The following is a 27,206-nucleotide window of genomic DNA, read 5'->3' as shown; positions in this document are numbered from 1 at the left end:
GTTGTTATATCAGAATACATTCACAAGGTACAATAAAATTAAGTTCAAAATAAATACAAAAAACTAAAACTCTCATATCTTTTGAAACTTTTAAAACAAAATTGTGAATAATTCATGGGTTAAAATAAATCGTAATAGAACTTTCAAGTGTGTAAAACTAGATAATAGTAAAAATACTACCAATCAGCGCTGCCACTTGACATGAGGGAATACCTGAAGCCATACTTCTCCTTCTCCTTTGTAAAAATAGAAAAATATATAAAACTAGTTTTAACAAATTGTACATAGCACATAAATGGGATTTTTAAGAGAAAGAAAATAAACCAAGAGACACCTATGCCTACTCTTGATTTCCACCTGGAGGAATTTCCAGACTACAGTGCAGAGAAAGACAGCCCAAGCAGAGGCCAATTGTCTCACTGAGTTTAAGAGACAGAAAGAAGCTCTGGTGAGTTGAGGGGAACAAGGAGGTTAAACTGATTAGGTTTTTCAAGGCACAGTGTTGGAGAAAAGGAAACTATGCATAGAAAAGGCTCTAAACCTCTAAAAATATGCAGAGTGGGCTCCTTGAGTCCAATGTAGATGACAAAATTTGAGGCTGAAAATTACAGGAGAGTTCTCAAATGGAAATTTATATAGAAATGTAAAACATATGGAGCGCACCTAAGTAAGGGGTCACGGGGAGGGTGGGGAATTTTTCAGTTGATGAAGGCTACCTTAAATTTTCCCAAAATTTAAAAACAATTTTAAAATGAATAAACTAATCCACAAGTAGTTTAACTGCTTCCAAGAATATTTCCAACACTCTTTTAAAAAGACAACCAAATGCAGACGTTCAGCAATGCAACAATCACAATGTCAAGCACATAATAAAAATTACTTTTTAAAATTACTAGACATGCAAATAGCAGGGAAGATTCATAGCCAGAAGGGGAGAAAGTCAGTAAAATCAGCCAGGAAATAACACTAATGGTAAAATTAACAATAAGCTCAAGTGTGTAAATGAACACATGAACACAATAAGACTACAAACAGACTGTTTGAAAAATTAATGGGAATTCAACAACTGAAAAATGCAGTGTACCTGAATTGAAAAAATTAGTGAATGGAATTAACAGCTAATAAGAAACTGCAGAATATATCAGTGAGGTTTAAGATATGCAATAGAAACCACCCAAACCTAAGTACAAATACGGAAAAAAATAAACAAAACTTTGGTGAGCCATAGGGCAACATCAAGAAATCCAACAGAAGTATAATTGGAGTTTCAGAAGAAGAAGAGAGATATTTGAGAATGAAAAAAAATTTGAAGAAATAATGGTTCAACACTTTCAAACATTATGAAAATTATATGCCTACAGAACCAAGAATCTTAATGAACTATAAGCAGAATAAAAATAAAGAAAACCTGACAACACACATTATAATCAACCTACCTTAAAACAAAAACATCATGAAGATATTTGCCACCACAAAAAATACTTAAGTACATAATACTATGACACTATATAGCAACTACACAATCAAGTCTACATAACAACCATCTAACAACACAATGACAGGATCAAATTCTCACATATCAATATTAACCTTGAATGTAAATGGGCTAAATGCCTCACTGAAAAGGCATAAAGTGGAAAGTTGGATAAGGAAGCAAGACCCGACAACTGTCTACTGTCTTCAAGAGATCCACCTCACATGTAACACCCATAGGCTTAAAGTAAAGAAATGAAGATAGGTCTATCATGAAAAAGAAAACAAAAAAAAGAATAGAGGTTGCTATTCTTTTTTTTTTAATTGTACTTTAAGTTCTGGAGTACATGTGCAGATCACACAGGATTCTCGAATAGGTAAAAACATGGCAAGATGGTTTGCTGCCTCCATCTCCCATCACCTATATCTGGCATTTCTCCCCATGATTTCCTCCCCAACATCCCCACCCCGCACTATCCCTCCCCATCCCCCACAACAGACCCCAGTGTGTGATGCTCCCCTCCCTGTGTCCATGTGTTCTCATTGTTCAACACCTGCCTATGAGTGAGAACATGCAGTGTTTGATTCTCTGTTCTTGTGTCAGTTTGCTGAGAATGATGGTTTCCAGATTCATCCATGTCCCTGCAAAGGACACAAACTCAATGTTTTTTTATGACTGCATAGTATTTAATGGTGTATATGTGCCACATTTTCTTTGTCCAGTCTATCATTGATGGGCACTCGGGTTGGTTGCAGGTCTTTGCTATTGCAAACAGTGCCACAATGAACATACATGTGCATGTGTCTTTATCACAGAACTATTTATAATCCTTTGGGTATATACCAAGTAATGGGATTGCTGGGTCAAATGAAATTTCTATTTCTAGGTCCTTGAGGAATTGCCACACTGTCTTCCACAATGGTTGAACTAATTTCCACTCCCACCAACAGTAAAAGTGTTCCTATTTCTCTACATCCTCTCCAGCATCTGTTGTCTCCAGATTTTTTAATGATTACCATTCTAACTGGCGTGAGATGGTATCTCTGTTTGGTTTTGATTTGCATTTCTCTAATGACCAGTAATGACAAACATTTTTCATATGTTTGTTGGCCTCATAGGTGTCTTCTTTTGAAAAGTGTTTGTTCATGTCCTTTGCCCATTTTTGAATGCGTTTGTTTTTTTCTTGTAAATCTGTTTTAGTTCTTTGTAGATTCTGGATATTAGCCCTTTGTCAGATGGGTAGATTGCAAAAATTTTTTCCCATTCTGTTCATTGCCAGTTCACTCTAATGATTGTTTCCTTTGCTGTACAGAGGCTCTGGAGTTTAATTAGATCCCATTTGTCTATTTTGGCTTTCGTTGCTGATGCTTTTGGTGTTTTAGTCATGAAGTCCTTTCCTATGCCTATGTCCTGAATGGTTTTGCCTAGGTTTTCTTCTAGGGTTTTTATGGTGTTAGGTCTTATGTTTAAATCTTTAATCCAAATGGAGTTAATTTTAGTGTAAGTCATCAGGAAGGGGTCCAGTTTCTGCTTTCTGCACATGGCTCACCAGTTTTCCCAACACTGTTTATTAAACAGGGAATCCTTTCCCCATTGCTTGTTTTTGTCAGGTTTGGCAAATATCAGATGGTTGTAGATCTGTGGCAGCATTGCCTCTGAGGCCTCTGTTCTGTTCTATTGCTCAATATCTCTGTTTTGGTACCAGTACCATGCTCTTTTCATTACTGTACCCTTGTAGTATAGTTTGAAGTCAGGAAGCGTGATGCCTCCATCTTTGTTCTTTTTGCTTAGGATTGTCTTGGCTACGTGGGCTCTCTTTTGGTTCCATATGAAGTTTAAGGTGGTTTTTTCCAGTTCTGTGAAGAGGGTGAATAGTAGCTTGATGGGGATAGCATTGAATCTATAAATTACTTAGGGCAGTATGGCCATTTTCACGATATTGATTCTTCCTAACCATGAGCGTGTAATGTTTTTTCATCTGTTTATGTCCTCTCATTCCTTTGAGCAGTGGTTTGTAGTTCTCCTTGAAGAGGTTCTTTACATCCTTTGTTGATCATATTCCTATTTATTCTCTTTGTAGCAATTGTGAACGGGAGGTTACTCTTGATTTGGCTCTCTGTTAGTCTGTTATTGGTGTATAGGATTTGGCTCTCTGTTAGTCTGTTATTGGTGTATAGGATTTGGCTCTCTGTTAGTCTGTTATTGGTGTATAGGAATGCTTGTGATTTCTGCACATTGATTTTGTATCCTGAGACTTTGCTGAAGTTGCTTATCAGTTTAAGGAGATTTTGGACTGAGACGATGGAGTCTTCTAAACGTACAATCATGTCATTTGCGAATAGAGACATTTGACTTCCTCCTTTCCTAATTGAATATCCTTTATTTCTTTCTCTTGCCTGATTGCTCCGGTTAGAACTTCCAATATGATATTGAATAGGAGTGGTGAGAGAGGGCATCCTTTTCTAGTGCCACATTTCAAAGGGAATGCTTCCAGTTTTTGCCCATTTAGTATGATATTGGCTGTGGGTTTGTTGTAAATAGCTTTCATTATTTTGAGATATCTTCCATCGATACCTAGTTAATTGAGAGTTTTTAGCATAAAGAGCTGTTGAGTTTTGTTGAAGGCCTTCTCTGCATCTATTGATATAATTATGTGGTTTTTATCTTTGGTTTTGTTTATGTGGTGGATTACATTTGTAGACTTGCACATGATAAACTGGCCTTGCATCCCTGGGATGAAGCCTACTTGATCGTGTGGTGCTGAGAATAATGTATATTCTGTAGATCTGGGGTGGAGAGTTCTGTAGATGTCTATTAGGTCTGCTCGGTCCAAATCTGAGTTCATAAGCTCTTCAGTAACCAAAATAGAATAGTATTGATATTTATACAAAAACAGATCCCACAGACCAATGGGATTGAATAGAAAACTCAGAAATAAAGCTGCACACCTACAACCATCTCATCATCAACAAAACTGACAAAAAAGACAATGAGGAAAGGACTCTCTATTCAATTAATGGTTCTGGGATTACTGGCTAGCCATATGCAGAAGTGAAACTGGACCCCTACTTTCACCTTATACAAAAATCAACTCAAGATAAATTAGAGACTTAAATGTAAGACCTAAAACTCTAAAAATTCTAAAAGAAAATCTAGGAAATATTATTCTGGATATTCATCTTGGGAAAGAATTTATGACTAAGTCCCCAAAAGCAATTACAATAAAAATAAAAATTGACACATGAGACCTGATTAAACTAAAGAGCTTCTGCACAGCAAAACAAACTATCAATAGAGTCAACAGGCAACCTAAAGAATGGGAAAAAATATCTACAAACTATGCATCTTGCAAAGGTCAATATTCATAATCTATAAGAACTTACTGCATCAAGCCAAAAAAAAAAAAAAAAACAAATAGCCCCATTAAAAAATGGGTAAAGGACATGAACACACACTTCTCAAAAAAGACACACATGCAACCAACAAATATATTTTAAAATGCTCAATTTCACTGATTATCAGAGAAATGCAAATCAAAACCACAATGAGATACCATCTCCCACCAGTCAGAATAGCTGTTACTAAAAAGTCAGATGTTGATAAGGTTGTGGAAAAAAGGGAATGTTTATACACTGCTGGTGGGAATGTAAATTAGTTCAGCCACTGTGGAAAGCAATTTGAAGATTTCTCAAAGAACTAAAAACAGAACTGTCATTCAACCCAGCAGTCTCATTACTGGGTATATACTCAAAGAAAAACAAATTATTCTACCAACAATGCACATGCACTCCTATATTCTTCATAGCACTATTCATCACAGCAGACAGACAGAATAAACCTAAATGCCCATCAACAGTAGACTGAATAAAGAAAATGTATATATACAAATACAATACTACACAGGCATGAGAAATAACAAAAGCATATTCTTTCCAGCCACATGGATGCAGCCAGAGCTATTATCCTAAGAAAACTAGTGCAGGAACAGAAAACCAAATACTGAATTTTCTCACTTATAAGTAGGAGTTAAACACTGAGTACAATCAGACACAGAGATAGGAACAATAGACACTGGGAACTACTAGAATGGGGAGGGCGAGAAGTAGATCAGGATTCAAAAATGATCAAGTACTATCCTCACTACCTGAGTGATGGGATCATTCATACCCCAAACCTCAGCAACATATAATATATTTACGTAACAAACCTGCACATGTTCCCCTGAACCTAAAAGTTTTTAAACAGTAAAAACAAAACAAACCCCAAAAAATTAAAAAGAAGGACAGACTGAGCTCAAACTATAAAGGTCCTATATATAGAGATAGATAGATATAGATATAAAGATATAGATATATAGAAGTCAATAATACAGAAATGAGACAATAGAGAAAAATCAAGGAAACCCAAAGTTGGACTTTGAAAAGAAAAATCCACAAATGTGGAACCTGTGAATACACAGGGCAGACTAGGAGAAAAGTCACAGACAAGAAGAAAAATATTTGCAGTATATATGACTGAAAAAAGTTTCATTCAGAATACATATTTTTAAACTCTTAACAACTAAATACTGAGAAGACAATCAACCCAATTTTTAATGGGCAAAATATTCGAATAGTCACATCACAAAAATTAGACAAATCTCTGATGAATACATAAAAAGATGCTCAACATAATTAGTCAACAGAAAACTGCGACAAAACCACAGCCAAATACCACTACACACCCACTAGAATGGCTAAGATCTTTAAAACTGACAATAACAAGTATTTATGAGCAACTCTCGTAGATTGCTGGTGGAAGCTGAAAATGATACAACCCTTTTTTAAAATACTTGGATGATTTCTTATAAAGTTAAACATACATTCACCATATGACCCAAAAATTCCACATCTAAATAATTACCCAAGAGAAATGTAAACACATTTCCACACAAAAATATGTATGTTCACAACAGCTTTATTCATAATAGCTAAAAGCTGAAAACAACCTAAATTCATCATGAAACAAATGGATAAGCAAATTGTGATGTATCCATCCCATGAAATACTAACCTATAATAAAAAGGAATTAACCACTATTCAAAGAAGTGCCCCATGATCTTGATCCCACTTGTTTAAAATTTCCTTTGAAAGCTCTTGCTCTTGTCTTCGCAATCTGGACACAATAGTACTGGCATCCATCAAGTGGAAAGTTTGCTCAACTTTAATTTTTCAGTCAAAATTGTGTAAGCAGAACCAATTGAGATGTCTGTGGCATTAGTTATTGTTTCTGCTGTTAATCATCAGGCCTGAAGAGGACTGACATAAACAAGATTAATTTTTTTCCTCGCAAATTGATGTGGATGGTCTGTCACTGTGAGCTTCATCTTCAATGTCATCTTGTCCCTTCCTAAAAAGAGCTATCCATTTGTAAAGTGCTGATTTATTTGGGGCATTGTCCCCATAAACTTTTCATAAAGCGTCACTGATTTCACCATTCTTCCACCCAAACTTCACCATAAATTTGATGTTTGTTCTTGCTTCAATTTTAGCAGAATTTGTATTGCTCTGATAGGGTCTTTTTTCAAACTGATATCTTATCCTTCTAAGTATCTCAAACTAGCTCCTGTTCAGACATGTTATAGCAAGTCAGTACAAGTTTATTTGGGTGAAAAACAAATTGAAATCTATGTATCATTTTTCATAATACACATTTTCCATGAACGTTTTTAAGAACCCTAGTACACTCCTACAAATGGAGAAGTAAAAGATGCTATGAAACCACATAGAAGGAGTGCCTAGCCCAGATTTGTGTCATCCTAGAGGGTTTCTCAGAGGAAGTGATTTTTGAGACAAATATGGGTTACCCAAAGAGTTAGGAAGAGAATGTGCTTGGTTAGAAACCCTGACCCCTAGGAAACCAAGGGTGATGTCATTGTGCTACCCATTGTAAATGAGATGTCTCATTATGTGAAGTTCGAGTCTACCCAACAAGTATTTATTAAAGTCCTAATATATAGAAGGCATTCTATTCTACATATTGGAGTCAAAGAGAAAAAAAAAAGAGTGTGAGGATGAGCCATACCTTCAAGGAGCTTATGATATGTTGAAGAGGTAGAGCTTAAACACAAACGATATATTTACAGAGTTTTCATAGTAATCTAAATCAGCTTTAAAAGCCACCTACACCACACACAAGTGGTCATTGACTCTAAGTAATATAAGGTGTGGTGGCTTTTTTAAGCGGCAGGAGAGAAGGCTACAAAAAGGGTTGTGGGGGTAGGAGACAGAAGGAAAGAATACAGGCTTGGGAAAGGACCTGGACAGCCATAGATACCCTGCCAAGCATAGACTCCCTGCTGTGTTAGTGGACGTGGGTAGGCAGGAAAAATAGGGCTTGCTTCTTCCAGGTATTTTTCTTCTGATCATCTTTAGCCATTGCCAGTCACACTTCCCCTATAGCAGAAGATTGTGCCTAACATGTTCTGGCAAGGAAAATGGTATGGGTGGACAGATACAAAGGAGAAGCAATATTACACATAAGAACCCAACATCCAACTTAACCTCAGCACCTCTCCATAGGCCTTGGAGTCCCAGGTAGACGGTTCCCAGAAAAGCAGATGTTACTACTTCCCTTCCTTCTCAGGAAACTAGAAGAAAGCCCACACATGCCAAAGTTAATCAGTTAACAAACATACACTGACATTTCTGTGTTCCAGACTGAAGATACAATAATGAGCCAGAGAGTTTTTGTCCTTATGGTATCCAGTAGGAGAGAAAGACAGAGAAAATACAGGGAAGACTATATGGTGCCACTGGAGTCCAGAAAAAGGTAGCCAGCCTATCCTTAGGGAGACAAGACAGACTTCCATGAGAAAAATGATTTCATTATATTTATACACCATCTAATGATATGTTAGATCTTGTTCCTTTAAGAAACCTGGGGGGCAGGAAAAAAGAAGTTACCTGGCAACACACGAAAAAAAGATCACTGGTCACAGTCCAAGTCAAGTCAGGTTTCACAGTCAGTGGTGTTTGCTCTATGGATAAAACAAATGTGCTGTCGGCAAAGCCAGGGCTGAGTGTCAGATTCAACAGCCCATAAATCCTGAAGTAACAGAAAGCACAAAGCAGACCTGGCCCCAGTCTGCACTGCTGCTTTGTTAAAATTATCTCAGCCACTCATCAGCTTCGAGAGATGGAGGCCAAACTAGAAAAAGTAGGTGCTAGGAGGAAGGAATTCGTCCATATCTGGGCATGTGAGGAGGCTGCAGGAGAGAATATGAAACGTGCAATACAGCCCACACTGGTTTCTTGACCAGAAGAGAGGGAAATAGATGAATCAATTAGTGAATGAATGAGAGGGTGGATAGATAGATTGTTGGAAGGAAGAATATGGGGAGGGGAGCAGAATATGCTACAGAAAACCTCTGGGGTAGAAGGGAAAACTGGTTTCAATGTGGCCAACCAACTGGGAAATGCCTCTGGTTAGAAATCATTCAACTACGCCTCCCTGAAGTTGACCACATGACATTTTTCTCCAGTTTTTTAAACCAAAATCAAGGCTGTACCATCAATGTTGAAAAAGCTGAAAATTCAAAGGAAACATTTCCGATGCTGTGGGTACAGTCTGGGGAAGTCCATGGTAACTCTACCCTAACCTGAAGTCTGATCACTTACTTTCAGGACAGGGACTGAGAGAGGACTGTCACGAGAACGATTAAAAATGAGACCAAAGCAACCACGACCACAACAAAAAGAGAGAGCAAGAAAGAGAGACTCAGAAATGAACACCCACTTGCATTCAGATGAAAAGGTTGAGTCAAAGTGCTGTTAAGGAGGTGACAGATCCTATATCACAGCCAAGAACCCCCAGAACCAAACAAATACAGTGGTTTTTCTCTTTCCTCTCAGTAATGTGATTGCTGTTTACCTGGTGCGGGAAATGGGGTGAGAATGGGAAAAAGAGACATGTTCCAAGATGCATAATGGTTTAGTTAACATATGGAATTCAGTCAGCTGACTTGTCTGTTTTGCATTTTGTTTTGTTCTGTTTTGTTTTCAATTTGCTTAGTAGAGCTGGCCTCAGTTGCAGTGGGAAAAGATGGTCATTGGTACCTAAGGAAAATTCTACCTTTCGTCCTCACCCCTTCTTTTTGCAGTCTCCTGCCCCATTCCCTCTGTGTGTACCATCCACACTTAACTCTGCTCTACTCTCAAATTCCAGGCGCTCCTCATGCTAACTGAGACTCTAGCCAGATTAGGATTCCCACAACTATAGCTTCTCTGAGCTCTTCTTCAGCAGCAGTTTGCAAAGGGCCTGTACCAGCACTCCATTTGTCATTGCGCAAAACAGCCCTGTGAAAGAGTCAGCCAAAATATCATCATCGCTAATCTACAGATGAGGAAATAAAATGACTCGTCCTATAGTAACTGGCAGACTTTGGTAAGAACCCAGATCTTTTAACTCAGAGATAAAAGAGTCTCAGAGTTCCTTCAAGCAAATCACACTGGATAAATGAAAGAGGATATATAAAATATAATTCATACTGAAATTTAGTAGCTGTATAACAATGAGGACTTAACATGATGCCTCTAAATTAACAGCTATGAGTGATATAACCTGTTTGTTAACATTGTCCAGTTATACATTTGAAATAAAAAATACCAGTCATTTGACAAATGGTTGAACTATGATGTCCTTTACTTAACAACATTTTTTAATATTGTAATGGATGCTGTGGTATGCCACTCAGTGCCAGATTCAATAGTCCATAAATCCTGAAGTCCAGTCTGCATCCAGAACGAAGCACACCCCAAGAAGATGACTCACTCCCAGTGCCAACCTGCATCCAATCACTGGTGGATGACAGCTAAAGACCCAGTTCCCTTGCCTCAAGGTGGTAGGATTCTGAGGGGCTATCTAAACCCACCTATGAGGGCATCTATGAGGATCGCATGAGGATTTATGACTGTTGTGCATTTCAATTCTTCCCTCTGCCTAATCCGACTTTCTTTCTTTTCCCACAGGTTATTCAAACAAATCTCCTTGAAATACTTTTCTACTAGTTTAGGATAGTTAATTCCCAAATTGCACTGTGTTTTAGCAAAAGATCCATAGGAGGTAATAAGTGCTTTTTGTATTGACTATTTGATTTATGAGCCTGGAATTAAGGCTTTATATGGGATGATGCATAACAGTTATTTTTGCAGAAACAATCTAAATTTGTAATCATTATTGCAGAGTTCATCTGTTTCTCAGAATGTGGAAACTATATAAATTAGAATTCCACCATGCCCCCAACATGTAAGGTTGGGAGGGGGAACATAAGAAGGAATAGGAAATGTGAGAAGACATGCATTAACTATAAGCACTTTCCTTGTAGTGTCGGGGTAGGCTGAGGGGCTCCTCAACTAAAGATTAAGTGGTATTTAACTCATTGTCAACTGCTCACTTTGCCAAAAAACATTACTTTTAGGCTAATTTCTCTCAAACTCTGAAAGGCATATTTTACTGATTTTTTTATGGGCTCAACAAATCCCTAGGCTATATTGGTCTTTTGATTACTGCTCATTGTAATTCTCTACTTCCCCAAAATAGACGATAGATAGATGGATGGATGGATGGATGGATGGATGGATGGATGGATGGATGTAAGGTAAAAGCAGAAGTTGGTCTTTAAAGTCCCCAAGAAAGAACAAGCAGCCCCAGAGTCCTTCCTCTTTAGCCCACTCATATTGGGAGTTTCTCCTGCCAGGAACTTCCTATGAGGAAGAAGAGAAGAGAAGGCAGAAATCTGTCATTCAGAAAAGACATGAAACACAGTATCTGCCACTTGGATTGACATTTTACTTTATCAGCCCTTAGTAGAATCTCAAAGGTCCCTGGGACACTTTGCTGTTGAGGAGGGATTTTCTTAGGTTAGGGGTTTCCCCAAGAGTCTGCAAGTTTCTCTCTCCATAGTTGTTGAGAGCCACTATCTCACTGCCCAAACAGTACTGGATTTTGCTGCTCATTGGATTTGCGATGCTACAGGTATTAATGGAAACACAGGTAATGGAATTTTTTCTACCTTTTTCTTTCAAGTGGAGTGCTCCACCTTCACCCCCAAAATAAACAAAATCAACATAATGTCCAGTGTTGTAGAATGCATAAACATTCAATCCAAACTACTATAACTGCTATGATTAATTTCTAAACGATTTTTATTATGAGATGATCTTATTTTGAAAGTAAAAGCAAAGTGTATTGGAGGAGCATATCTGACTTTAAATCCTTGGTTTACCATTTAGTGTCAATGTGATCTTGAGTTTACTTAAAGTTGCCTTTATCAGGAAAATGGAAATTGTAATGTCATTGTAGTTTTCATGAAGAACAAATGTACTGTTTCAGAAACATGTAATTTGTGTGTTTAGCGAATAATGGCCATTCTCAGTTTTATTCATTCCAAATGCTCACTACAAAAATCCAGCTTTTCTAAAAAAGATTCATTTAATTTATTTATGCCTAAGTCTCTTTATAAAACAGTACTGTTGGACTAGCTGAATTTCAAGGTTGCTTTCCATTCTGACTTCCTATGATCTAATTATGACACATGAACAGAACAGATAAAGAAGCTATTATTTTTATACGGAATTTTAACAAATCTATTTTGATAGAAAATTAGGTGAATGAGACAGAACACTACCTTTTTTATAACCAAATGTTGTTCTTTAAGTGCTTGAGATTTAAAGGAGTAATAAGAACATTAATTCTTAAATATGAAGTTCCATTTTTTTTTTTTACTACAAATGTCATTACAACACTTATCTAAAAAATTGAGTTATTCTAATTAGTTAATTCTTTTGGTTGTTGTGAAGATTCAACTTTTAGGTAAATGTAAATAATTAAGCATAGTGCCTGGCACATAATAAGAGCAAATCAAAAGCAGCTGCTAATATTAACCATTACAGTAAAAGCATTTCTGAAACACCCTCTCTCCCATTGCTCCTAATCTTTGCATGAATGGCTCATTCATTCATTAATTCGTTCAGTAAATATCTGTTGAACACCATAGGTCATCTTCTCCCAAAGCCCTTTTCTGTTACTCAGTCTAGGCCACACCTCTTCATCCAACACCACCCACTGTCACTCCTTCATATAACTATGCTTCATTGGATCCAGAAATGCTTATCACCACCTACAACTATCTCGTTCATTTATTTGTTTACTCACTTATTTTCTGCTACCACCCACACGCCCCACCCCTACCCTACAGAACATACATTCCATAAAAGCATGAATCATGTCTTCTCATTTACCAATGTATTCCCTACACAGTGCCTGGCTATACACACTCGGTGCTCACATAAATCAATCCAACTTTAATAGCAAAATTTCATATACAAATAATTAAACAATTCATTTGCTTTTCTTTGTCAGTTATTTTGATATGTGGAATTTATGGGGGAAAAAAAGCTCAAAGAATTGAGGTCATTTAATTTACAGAAGATAAATAAACATTTTAAATGGCCTTTAGTAGTCTGGAAGCCTGGGTTCTAGTCCTATGAGACCCTGTTCAGGTCCTCTCAAACCATTTCCTTCTCTATAAAATGGGAAGGATGATATCCACTAGGACAAATGGATTCATACGGCTGACATATGGCAAAGCACAAATATAGCTAGCATTAGTGTAAGACCCTATTCTTTCAAACACCCTTTGACATGCATTTGTCCAAATGAGTCTTACAAAAGTGACTCTCTGAAGTACAGAAGGAAATGAGTTATTTTATTTTTTTGTTTTACAGAAGATACTGATTGTAGAGAGTTCTGACATCCCTAAGAAGTAAAGACTAGAAAGAAAGAGGGCAGGAGAAAGAGAAGGGTAAACCAACATATGTGCACGATGTTATTTTTCATCACACTCTCACTTCATCTCCTACCATCCTCTCAGACACTATCATTCTTATTTTATAGATGAGAAAACCAAAGTTCAGACAGTTTAAGGTAATGACTGACCTGCAGGTAGACTACTGGTATGTGAAGATAGCAGGGTATGATGTCAGTTCCTCTAACTTCCAATCCTATACTCTGTTTTTATCATGTGGCTTCCAAGAAATGATCAAGGGCAAGATATCTAAAAAAAGATAAACATACTATGAAAATGAAACTAATACTCACGTAATCATTTTTAAACAAAGAAAGCCATCAATTTCTTCTTTTTTTTTCCTTTTTTTGAGACGGAGTTTCGCTCTTGTTACCCAGGCTGGAGTGCAATGGCGCGATCTCGGCTCACCACAACCTCCGCCTCCTGGGTTCAGGCAATTCTCCTGCCTCAGCCTCCTGAGTAGCTGGGATTACAGGCACGCACCACCATACCCAGATAATTTTTGTATTTTTAGTAGAGACGGGGTTTCACCATGTTGACCAGGATGGTCTCGATCTCTTGACCTCGTGATCCATCTGCCTCGGCCTCCCAAAGTGCTGGGATTACAGGCGTGAGCCACCGCATCCGGCCTTTTTTCCATTTTTAACTGAGCTCCAGAGGAACAACCTATGGAGTAACACGAGGATTGGCTAAGAGGAAGAATTTAATAACAAGTAGTGTTTTTGCCACTGATGAAATTACCCAAAGAAACTGTTTTCCAACTGTTTCTTGGAAAACAGTTTTAAGATGCGATTAAACTCTGATATCAAACCATTCATCATTCCAAGAGGATTTAAATGAGAGTCTTTATGACAACAGAGGTATAGATATTAATGTAGGATTCCTAGTGTAAGAATTAAAGAAAGAGGAAAGAAACATGAAAGAAGGCTTGACAGTCAAGCAGATTTATTTTAGAGAAAACAAACCTGAGAGGTGTTTTCTGGCCAAGTTAGGTCAGAGGCACCCTTTCCTACAAACTAAGAGTTTTTAAGGATTAAGGGTGGGAGAGTTTATCAGAGGTTTGGACTACTTCTTTGTTGTGATTATCTGGGAGGGAGAGTGTGTGTTTGTTCTCATATATCTTTCTGTAGCTGCAGGCTTATTCCCCAAGTCTGCTTTTAGCTTTCCTATCTTAGTGCACCTGAAGGAAAAGGAATGTGCTTATTAAGGCCCACTGTTTTAGCGGGGCTCCTTGTATGAGGGTGAAGTTTCGCAGTTACCCAAGAGACTTTCCTCCCACCTCCTGCTATGCCCGAGGTGTCTTATCTGAGTTTTCTTGCCTGCTCTTTCTGGCTCCTTGTAGATAGAAGGTAAGTGATTTCCTTGAAATGCATGAGGCTGGAAAGGGAGCTGGGATTTAAAGTGGCAGCATTTGTCCAAGATGATGGTACTCCTGCTCTATCATCCATTTACGTGATCCTTGATCTTTACAAAATGGAACTATCTTTTTAAGTTATAAAAGATGTTTTTATACATTTTTTAAAATTCAGAAGTGAATAAAGTAAAAACCATCCCACAAAGTCCTCTCATACACCTCTCCCCAGAGATAATCATCATGAACAACTTGATATAGAGCCTTCTACACTATTTGTGTATGCATACATAACTGAATGTTATCTTATTCTCTACATATGATTATGTGATTATTCTAAATGTGATTATTCCCTAATACTGTTCTCTAACCATTTTTTTTAACTCTACATGATAGACAAAATTCCAGGTCAATAATATATAATTTTTCTTTTCAAGGCTACACAGTGAATATATCATATTTATTTTTATTCTTTAAGAATTTAATGTAACAGCATTTCAGAAGAAATGTATCTTTTTATTCGATTGTCCAGTTTTAACTGCCCACAGTTTTCATTATTTCTGCTATAAAGTTGTGAAAACAGTCATTTCTTTCTTTCTCAGAAGCTCTGGTCACTTGGTCCACTAATTCGGTGTATATAAAAAATTGACATAAAATAAGCATTCATTTCTAGAACGAAAAGTCTCTAAGTAAAGGTTTTGGCATCTTTTTTTCTATAGAAATTGTGAAAAATAAGACCTTTATTGCATGATATTCAAAATAAATATCCCATGGCGAGAGAAGTGACCACGATCCCACATCATGGCAGTGCTGAGAGTTCTTATAAACAAGGTAGAAGAATTTGGATTTTATCCTGAAGGCAAACAGACTGGGTTGGGCATGGATGCACTTCTTAACCAGGGGATAGATAAATGACATAGGAAAATCTCACTGGCTAAAGAGAATGATTTAGAAAGCGGAAAATCCAGGATAAAGAAAACCAATTGCTCGTGAGAAAAAGTCCTTTAGGTGTTCAATATTGTTAAGGCAAAATTATTCTGGGCCTTAATATAATCACTGCTGATAGAAGCACAAATACAAACTCTGGCCCTTCCTTCTAAAATGTTACTTACTCTCAAAAAAATTGCAAAGAAACCAACCTGCACTTCCAAGCTGGCTTAATTACAAGGCTGTTGGCTGGAGGCCTCAGTCCCTCACTTTATGGACCTCTCTCTCCATAGGACTGCTTAAGTGTCCTCATGGCATGGAAGCTGACTTCCCTCAGAGCAAGCAGTCTAGGAGAGGGGACAAAGAGGAAGCCACATGCCGCATAACCTAGTCTCAGAAGCCACACATTGTCACTTCCACCGTATTATTTTCATTAGAAGTCAGTCATTCAGTCCATCTCACAGTCAAGGAGAAAGGAATTAAGCACTATCTCTTGAAGAGAAAAGTGTCAACGAATTTTTGGACAATTTTTAAAACCATCACCAGGGTCTAGTTTCAAACCCAGATTGATGCACTTAAGAGCCAGAGGCTGAGGGACCATAAGACGTAATTCCCAAGGAATTCACAAAAATGAACAGGAATTTTTCAGACTTCCATAGGCCATAGAATTGGGAGGATTCCATTTAATTTATCTAGACATTCTTTTCTAAGTATTAAAAATTCTAATCAAGTATAGTAATTAAAATTCTATTCTCATCAACTTTAAAACTTCTCCCTTCTCTGATCTGACCTACTTCAGGCTAGGAAGCCTGTAACAAGAAAAGATGGAGGTGATCATATTAATCTCTAGCTCTTACTCCACCTTCTCTCTCATTCCCTGGCAGATACTCTGGGGCCCTTCAGGGACAGAAGTGAGATAGGTGGGAAGAGGCATGGATAAGTAAAGGTAATACTTCACAGGACAGTTACAGTCTAGTATAGGTATTCTCTCTGCAAAGGATATTCTAAAAGTCAGTTGTTTCTTTCCGGAGTGGTTTTGTGGCTTTTTCACAGATGACCTCCATCACTAGGGACCTCTTGCCTACACTTCCTTTCACATACACTATGCTTCCTCCAGATGGCCACTTACACATTCCCGTTAGCCACTGGTTTCTTGTGGCCCAACCATCGACAGGGCTCAGTCCTCTTTCGTGGAGTCCCATTCAAAAGAACTCAATATGACTCCCTCCTGTGGGTCTCATTAGCTCAAGGGAAATTCAGGCTTCCTTGTCATGCCAGATGCTAGAAATCATGATGGGTTTCAACTTCCCTAACTCTGCCCCAAGTCAGCAGAGCTCAGGCCACCAACTCTCACCTTTAGACTTTGCGGCTGTGAGTCAGAAACCAGTCCCTGTACCCCTCCAACTCCAGGGAACACATAAAAAATTCTCCAAATGGTTCTCTTGAAGCATCCTCATTGAATCTGAGAATACTACTTATTAATTGCTTCTTGGAATGATCGGTTTTAGGCAACCTCACTTCTGTTTTAGGTTTTATCACAAAACTGTCAGATAAATACATTCACACATAAAATGCTTTATAATATTTTGATTCATTCTCTACTTTTCCTCAAAAATGCTGAGAAATTGCTCACAATAAAAAATATAATAATCTACTTATGCCAAGTCCTTTAAGTTGTATACTGTTGATATATTGAGAAGAACAAAATATTGCTAATGTACTATTACTGGCCGATAATATGAAATCTAAATCTAATCATGAATATATAGCAGTCAAACCCAAATTCAAACATAATGTACAAAACAACTGGCTTATATTTTTCAAATGTGTCAATGTCATGAGTGACAGAGGCTAAGGAACTGTTACAGATTAAAGAAAATGACAGAAACATCAACTAAATACAGTGCACGATCCTGGAATAGATTCTGGACTAGGGAAAAACATTTTCTATTAAGACAATTGGAAAAAATGAAATGTTAACTCTACATCAGATAATAGTGGCAAATCCATGTTAAATTTTCTGAACTTGATAAATGTTTAAATGACCATACTGTGGTCATTTAAAGAATTTATTTTGTTCTTATAAAATACTGAAGTATTTAAAGTATTTAGGTACAAAGGGACATGATACATTAATATAAAACCCTCAAATGGTTCAGAAAAAATAGGTACATACACACACACACACACTCATACACGTGAGTCTGGATCTGGAAAGGGATGCAGAATATGACAAAATTGTAACACTTGGTTAATCTGAGCAAAATATATATGAGAGTTCTTGCAATTCTTCCGTAAGGGTGAATTATTTCAAAATAAAAGTTTAAAAATCATCTCTTGTTTTTTACAACGCTCAAAATTATGCATGATAATGCTTATAATACAGAAAATGAAAGGTCCCTGATTATGAATGAGGTTGAGAACCTGTTTAGCATTATTGGACTTTAAATATCCTCTTTAGTTAAGTGCCTTGTTCAAGTCTCTTGCATGTTGAATTGGATTGTCTGTCTTTTTCTTATTGATTATACAAGTTATTTATCCTAAACACAATCCCTTTGTCAGCCATATGTGTTGCAAATATCTTCTACTCTGTGACTAGCCTTTAACAATTATTTTGATAAACAGAAGTTTTCAATTTGACTGTAGTCAACTTTTTAATTAACTGTTCTCTTCCTGTCTCTCCCTCCATTCCACTCTGTGTGTGTGTGTGTGTGTGTGTGTGTGTGTGTGTGTGTTTTATTGAGATCTTTTCCCCTATGTCAAGGTCCTGAAAACATGCTATTTTGTCTTCTAGAATATTTATTCTTTTGTCTTTCATATGTAGATTTGTAATCTACCTGGAATTGTTATTTGTATATAGTGGGAGATAATAATTTTTATTATTCTATATGGATACACAGCATTATTTTTAAAAAACTCATTTTATTGTTTCTGTTTTATAAAATGCATTGATTTTTATATTGACCTGTATTAGTTGACTATTGCTGCTAAAACTACTCCAAAACTTAAAGTCACTTTAAGTGACTTAAAACAACAACGATTTTTTTATGTCAAGATGTCTATTGGTTAATTACTCAGACAAGGCATGGTGAGAGCAGCTTATCCCTTTTCCATATCTGGGGGCTCAGCTAGAAGAATCAAAGGCTAGGAAGGAATTATCCAAAGGCCAGCCCATTCACATGTTTAGTTATTCATGCTGCCTAGCTGCTTGAAGCCTAGCTGGGACTATGGGCTGACATAAGGCGACCTAATAAGACCTGGGTCTCAAAAGCAAGCACACTGAGAGAGAGCTAAGAAGAAGCTGTATTGTTGTTTATAAAATAGCCTCAAAAGTCACACAGCATCACTTCCACTGCATTCCAGTGACTGAGGCAATTGCCAACGTTCACTTAGGTTCAAGGGGAAGGACCATAGACTCCACCACTCAATGGAGAAATATCAATGTCAAATGGTAGAAGATCTTATGGGCTGGGGAATATATTGGTGTGAATTAAACTATTTCATTCATTCTAATAATGTATAGATTCTTTTAGATGTTCTACATACACAATTATAGCCTTTGTAAAAAAAATTACCATTTATTTTCTCTTTTTAACCCTCATACCCTCCCTTCCTTTACATTTTTATTATTCATTTTCTCCTTTTAATCCTCATGCCCTTCATTTGCATTTTTTGTCTTATTACACTGGCTAGGACCTCCTGTAAAATGTTGTATAGTAATGGTAACATTTCACTATTAAGAATGATCTTTGGAGACTTTTGATCCAAGATGGCTGAATAGAAACAGGTCTGGAGTGCAGTTCCCAGTGAGAACAATGCAGAGGGTGAGTGATTACCACATTCCCAAATGAGTTTTTACTGCCCACAGACCAGGAGATTCCCAGGCTGAAAGTGCCATGAGTTTCCAGCATGGCTGTGTCAGCTGGTGCCATTGGTTTCCACACAAAAACTGACACAAATCTGAGTGGCCATTTTAACTGGTGCCTGGAATGCCGGAGAGAAAAAGCCACCCACTTAACTGCAAAAGAGGGGGCTGAAACACGAAGCCAGGTGATCTGGCTCAGCGGGTCTCACCCCCACAAAGACCAGCAATCGGAAACGCTCTGGATTGAGAGTTTCAAAGGAAGTGCAGCTGGACCTGGCATGCTCCAGCTCAATGAGGGGAAGGGCATCCACCATGACCAAGGCACTCCACCACTACCAAGGCAGTCCAGCATTAGTGAGGCAGTCCAGCATTACCAAGGCAGTTTGCCATTACTGAGGCAGTTCTAACTGTACCTCTAAGCAAAACTGCAAGCAAAGGTGTGCTGTATTCAGGAAACCCATCTCATGTTCAAGGACACACATAAGCTCAAAATAAAGGGATGAAGATTTGCCAAGCAAATGGAGAGAAAAAAGAAAACAGAAGTTGCAATCCTAGTCTCTGATAAAATGGACTTTAAACCAACAAAGATCAAGAGACAAGGGTATTACATAATGGTAAAAGGATCGATGCAAGAAGAAGAGGTAATGATCCTAAATATATATACACCCAATACAGGAGCACCTAGATACATAAACCAAGTTCTTAATGACCTCCAAAAAGAGGCTTAGACTCCCACACAATAATAGTGGGAGACTTTAACACTCCACTCTCAATATTAGACAGATCAATGAGACAGAAAATTAACAAGGATATCTAGGACTTGAACTCAGATCTGGACCAAACAGACATAATAGACATCTACAGAACTCTCCACCTCAAATGCACAGAATATACATTCTTCTCAGCACCACATCGCACATACTCTAAAACTGACCACATAATTGGAAGTAAAACTCTCCTCAGCAAATGCAAAAGAACGGAAATCATAACAGTCTCTTAGACCACAGTGGAATCAAATTAGAACTCAGGATTAAGAAACTGACTCAGAACTGCAGACTTCATAGAAACTAAACAACTTGCTCCTGAATGTTGACTGGATAAACAACGAAATCAAGGCAAAAATACGGATGTTCTTCAAAACCAATGAGAACGAAGACGCAACATAACAGAATCTCTGGGACACATTTAAAGCAGTATCTAGAGGGAAATTTGTAGGAATAAATGCCCACATGAGAAGTGAGGAATGATCTAAAATCGACACCCTATCACCAAAATTTAAAGAGCTAGAGGAACAAGATCAAAAAAACTCAAAAGCTAGCAGAAGACAAGAAATAACTAAGATCAGAGCAGAAATGAAGGAGATAGAGACATAAAAAACCCTTCAAAAAAATCAATAAATCCAGGAGCTGGTTTTGTGAAAAGATCAACAAAATAGACCACTAGTTAGATTAATGAAAAAAGAAAAGAGAGAAGAATCAATAGACGCAATCAAAAATGGTAAAGGGTATATCACCACCAATTCCACAGAAACACAAACTACCATCATAAATTACTACAAACAACTCTATGCACATGAACCAGTAAACCTGGAAGAAATGGATAAATTCCTGGACACCTGCACCCTCCCAAGCCTAAACAAAGAAGAAACTGAAACCCTGAATAGGCCAATAACAAGGGCTGAAGTTGAGGCAGCAATTAGCCTACCAACCAAAAAAGCCCAGGTCCAGATGGGTTCACAGCTGAATTCTATCAGACATACAAAGAGGAGCTGGTACCAGTCCTTCTGAAACTATTCCAGACAATCTAAAAAGAGGGAACCCTTCCCAAATCATTTAATGAGACCAACATCATCCCGATACCAAAACCTGGCAGAGACTCAACAACAACAACAAAAAATTCAGGCCAACATCCATGATGAACATTGATGCAAAATCTTCATGAAACACTGGCAAACCAATTGCAACAGCACATCAAAATACCTATCCACCACAATCAAGTAGGCTTCATCCTGGGGATGCAAGGTTGGTTCAATATATGCAAGTTGATAAACGTAATCCACCACATAAACAGAACCAAGGACAAAAACCACATGATTATCTCAATAGATGCAGAGAAGGCCTTGACAAAATTCAACAGCCCTTTATGCTAAAAACTATCAATAAACTAGGTATCAATGGAATGTAACTCAAAATAATAAAAGCTATTTATGACAAACCCACAGCCAATGTCATACGGAATGGGCAAAACCTGGAAGCATTCCCTTTGAAATGTGGCACTAAACAAGGATGCCCTCCCTCACTACTCCTATTCAATATAGTATTGGAAGTTCTAACCAGAGCAATCAGGCAAGAAAAACAAATAAAGGGTATTCAATTAGGACAGGAGGAAGTCAAATTGTCTCTATTTGCAGACGACAAGATTGTATATTTTGACAACCCCATAGTCTCAGCCTAAAATCTCCTTAAACTGATAAGGAACTTCAGCAAAGTCTCAGGATACAAAAATCAATGTGCAGAAATCACAAGCATTCCTATACACCAATAACAGACTTAAAGAGAGCCAAATCAAGAATGAACTGCCATTCGCAATTGCTACAAAGAGAATAAAATACCTAGGAACACAATTAATAGATGATATAAAGGACCTCTTCAAGGAGAACTACAAACCACTGCTCAAGGAAATAAGAGAGGACACAAACAGATGAAAAAACATTCCATGCTCATTGTTAGGAAGAATCAATATTGTGAAAATGGCCATATACCCCAAAGTAATTTATAGATTCAGTGCTATCCCCTTCAAGCTACCAATGACCCTTTTCACAGAACTGGAAAAAGCCACCTGAAACTTCATATGGAACCAAAAGAGAGCCCTCATAGCCAAGACAATCCTAAGCAAATAGAACAAAGCTGGAGGCATCACACTACCTTACTTTAAACTGTACTACAAGGCAACAGCAATCCAAACAGCATGGCACTGGTACCAAAATAGAGATATAGGCCAATGGAACAACTTGCATTTCCAAAATAAACATAACTTGGTGGGGATACAGTATCCCTTTTATACATTGCTGAATTTTTGCTTGCTGTTTTTTTAGGACTTATGGCACTTACAGAAGATAATTAGCTTGTATTTTTTTTTCCTTTTTTAATGTCCTTATTAGACTTTGCTATTAAGGTTATGCTAGCTTTATCAAATGATTCGAGATTGTTCCACTTTTCCTATTCTCTCAGTTTATGGAAACCTGGCATTATTTATTAAACTTTTTTTTATTGCATTTTAGGTTTTGGGGTACATGTGAAGAACATGCAAGATTGTTGCCTAGGTACACACATGGCAGTGTGATTTGCTGCCTTTCTCCCCTTCACCTATACCTGGCATTTCTTCCCATGCTATCTCTCCCCACCTTACTTAAACATTTAATAGGATTTGCCAGTGAAGCCATTTGGACCTGAAATTTTTTAATAAAAATATTTTTAATGATGGACTCAATTTCTTAGTGGTCACAGAATTACTCATGTTTTCTATTTATTTTAGCATAAAATCTGGTAATTGTATTTTGTTAATAATTTATCCTTTTCATATATTTTTTTAATATATTGGTAAAAAATGAAGTTGTTCATAATGTTCATATAAGCTTTTAATAATCATCAGTTCTGTACCAATGTCACCTTTTTTCCTTCCAATACTGATAATTTGTGTTATCCCTCTTTTTGTCTTTATCAGTTTCACCAAAATTTATTAATCACAAAAACATATTTTATTTTTGTTGATCCTTTCTATTTTCCTTCTGTTTCATTAGTTTCTGTTTATTGTTTTCTTCTTTCTACTTTCTTTTGCTTAAATTTGTTGTTGTTTCTTTACATTCTTGAGATAGATGATATGTTTACTTATTTTGAGACTGTCTTCTTTTCTAATGTATGTATTTAAGGGTAAAAATTTCCTCCAAACACTGCTTTAGCAGGATAAATAAAACGCTACATACATGTTTTGATATGTAGCATTTTATTTATCATTTAATTCAGAACACTTAATTTCCATTGTGAATTTGACCCAGGGGTATTCAGAAATATATTTCTTAATTTACAACCATATGAGGATTTTTCAAGTTAACATTTTGTAATTGATTTTTTGCTTTAATTGCACAGTCATTATAGAACATCTTATTTTAATCCTTTAGTCTTGCTTCAGGGCTGAAAATACAGTCCATTTTTAAAAGTGTAGGCTTGTAAATAATGTATAGTGTTATATAGCTATCCTTGAGACAAATTTTCTTAGTATGTTTTTCAAATTTTCTGTTATTGTACTTTTTCTTTTTTTCTTTGTCTCCTATTATAGCAGTCACTGGGAAATATATGTTAAAAACCTTTGATGAAAACTGTAGATTTATTCTCCTTGAAGTTTTGCTGATTCTGTCTTATATTTTAATACTTAATGTTACTAGGTGCTTACAAATTTAAAATTATTTCTTCATGGTAAATTGAAACTTACTGAGCCCGCCTCTTTTTATCACTAATGATGTTTTTAATTTTTGTTTTTTGTTTTTTGTTTTTTTTTTTTTTGAGACGGAGTTTCGCTCTTATTACCCAGTCTGAGGTGCAATGGCGCGATCTCGGCTCACCACAACCTCCGCCTCCTGGGTTCAGGCAATTCTCCTGCCTCAGCCTCCTGAGTAGCTGGGATTACAGGCACACGCCACCGTGCCCAGCTAATTTTTTGTATTTTTAGTAGAGACGGGGTTTCACCATGTTGACCAGGATGGTCTGGATCTCTTGACCTCATGATCCACCCACCTCGGCCTCCCAAAGTGCTGGGATTACAGGCTTGAGCCACTGCGCCCGGCCTTAATGTTTTGACTTAAAGTTGACTTTTGCTAATATAGCTGCATCGGGTTTTTTTGGTTGTTTACATGGTAGGATATTTTCCATCATTTAATTTTAGTCTCTCCAAACTCTCATATTTTATTTTTTTTAATATTTTATATTATCTCATGTAAACATCATATGTTTAAGTTTTAATCCAAACTAATAATTTCTGTGTATAGTAAAGCATTTAGTCCATTTACATTTAATGTTTTAGTGATCGATTTGGTCTTAATACTTGCTATCTAATTGTCATGCCTCTTCTGTGTTCTTTCAGTGCTCCTTTTTTGCCATCCTTTGGATTGACCATTTTTTATTATTTTCCTTTCTTTCCTGTATATCCATCAAGGTCCAATCAGGAAACAGAAATCATACAGCCATTTGAATTGGCAAAGTTTAATATAAAGACATATTCAATACGACAGGAGATTGAAGTAATATGGGATTTGCTAATAAGTTAAGAGAATGCTAAAGAATACAGGAGTCAGACATAGATACAAGATAAAATACAGTACGAATAAAAGGAAGGAGCCACTACCCCAAGTCTGTGAGAATAAACAATAAAGGAATCAATCTGAAGGACCCCTCTCCTTCACCAGGCTGAGATTCAAACTTCATTAGAAAGGGCATGACCATAGCCCACTAGACAGTGGAGATATCACTGAGGTCTCACTGGTGGAACTAGGAATCCACCCTCTATGCAGATGAAGCATTTCAGTGTGTGGAAAACCATACACTGGGGTGGTAGGGTAAGGTGTCCATGAGGAAGTGCTGTGGGATACAAGAGTCAGCCAGGTAGAGCATACCAGAACAAGGAAGAGCCCTTCCTCCTCTAGCATCTCTCCCACACCCTCTACTGAGGAAGCTTAACATCATGCCAACTGGCAAGGGAGAAATGATCAGTACCTCAAGCAGGGCAATAAAATGTGGATTTAGAGATGAGGAGCAACAAATTGGTAATACGAAAATAACTTCTGAGAGCTTTTTATCATTTAACTCCTTTTTGGTGGTTACTTTAGAAATTACTATAGGCATCCTTAAATTATCAATGTCTAATATTTCTTGTTGCTTTTAACCTCTTCTGGCTCAGAGCAAGGACTTTAATACAGCTTAATTCCATTTACCTGATTACCTGATAGCACATAATTCCATTTACATGCTACTTTTGTCACACATATTATCTGGTAAGTATACATTTGTACATATCCATGATGATTTTCTTAGGATAAGTCTTAGAAGTGAAGTAGCTGTGTTGAAGTGTCTAAAAAATCTAAGGTTTTTAATGTATAGTACCATCCCTGCCTCCAGAAATATACAAATTTACAACCCACAAGCAACTGCGAGAGCCTCTTCTTTTCTAGTGGTCTATTAGTCATACATTCTACGTATCTTATTGTCATCTTTACATAATAAAAACTATTATAAATACATTTAAACCCACATTTCTAAATTAAAATATATAATGATTTCCATCTGTGAAATATGGCAACCTTCTCTTTGCCTGTCTCACAAACTTCTGATCCAAGTGAATTTTCTGATCCAAGTGAATTTTCTGATCCAAGTGATTATTCTATTTCTTCTTACATTACGTATCTTGTCTTCTAAGAACTATTGCTTACATTTTGATGTGTTATAATCATGATAAATATTCTAAAATTTACTGTTTATGATTTATATTTTACACCATTCTTCCCATTCTTGAGTTCTTAATTTTGATTTATCTCTCAGCCTATGAAACCATGACAATACTTGCAAGCTATGTATGCTCTTGCCTCTGCTCACACTATTCTCTCAGCCTTCAGTGCCCTCCATTTGATGACATCCAACTTCCTTCTCTATGTTTCCATAGCACATTCATTTTGCAGATTTCTGTTATCTAACATATTTCATTCTGTGCATGCATCACTGGAATTTGAGCTCCTTGAAAGCAATTACTTTCTCTGTAATCTCTGTTTTCTTTCTAGTATGTGGCACAGGACTGGAATGCAAAAGATAGAGACCCAGTCACGGTTGAAAAACAAAAATAATCACCTAAATAATTGAATACTTGATAATTAGGAAATTCCTGTATTTCTTTGCATCATGCTGTAATGGTGAACTTACAGACAGACACAGAGAAAGGAGTACCAAATGGCATCAGAGCTGGAGATACCAACCCTCTCAAAGAGCCATTCATCTGATAGTCAAAGCCACACTCTCCCAAGTAAGTACAATAGGTATAATGTTTTGCCATAGCACCAAACACTAGCTATAGCCATAGTTAAATGGTAGGAGAATTAAGGTAAGGAGAAACAGGCAGCAGGGTGAGTCAACAGAGGAAACTCAAAGGACAGAGAGTTCAAGGTAGCAGAAGATTTCAACAGTATCTAATACCAAAGAAAGACCAGGAAGGATGAGAGATGAAAACAGAAAACAAGGTCATTAGAGATTAATAATTTTGTTTTTCGCTTTTTACATGTGACCTCAGTCTTCTCTGTGCTCTTCATCTATGATTTGAAATTACAAAGATTTAGATGAATAAAACACTCCAGCCAGCCTGAGTACTTGCTGAGACAGGTCAGTTAAGATATCAGATTCACTACAGTCACATGCATGGAATGGACAGTAAGAGAATTTTTTAAATTAATCTGCTATTTCAATACCTCCCTATTTCAATCCCCATAAAAGTTGTTTCAGTAAATTCATTCCATTTATTTCCTACAAGAAAATAAATGGAATGTCTTATCGTCTTTAAGGGTAAAGTCAAGACATCAAAGAAAAAAGAATATCAGATAAAAAATCACAAGGGGATTCTTTGTTTGTGTTAACCACAGTCTGCTACTTCAATAAAAGACTACTCAGGAGGCTGAGGCAGGAGAATTGCCTGAACCCTGGAGGCGGAGGTT

At 37.0% G+C, this 27,206-nt stretch overlaps 1 protein-coding gene across 3 annotated transcripts in view; it reads right to left on the bottom strand.

Moving 5' to 3' along the window:
- TNFSF4 (TNF superfamily member 4) overlaps positions 1–27,206 on the bottom strand; it is a 202,513-nt gene that overhangs the window by 95,916 nt on the left and 79,391 nt on the right. The window contains exon 2 of one of the 3 annotated variants that reach the window (XM_017966089.4): positions 13,451–13,568. The exons of the other annotated variants lie outside the window; for them this stretch is intronic. The gene's annotated coding sequence lies outside the window, so the exon portion shown is untranslated. The remainder of the gene's footprint in view (positions 1–13,450; positions 13,569–27,206) is intronic. 3 annotated transcript variants of the gene reach the window in all.

Source organism: Callithrix jacchus, chromosome 18, assembly GCF_049354715.1.
Source record: "Callithrix jacchus isolate 240 chromosome 18, calJac240_pri, whole genome shotgun sequence".
NCBI lineage: Eukaryota > Metazoa > Chordata > Mammalia > Primates > Cebidae > Callithrix > Callithrix jacchus.
This window is presented reverse-complemented; position numbering and strand designations above follow the sequence as displayed.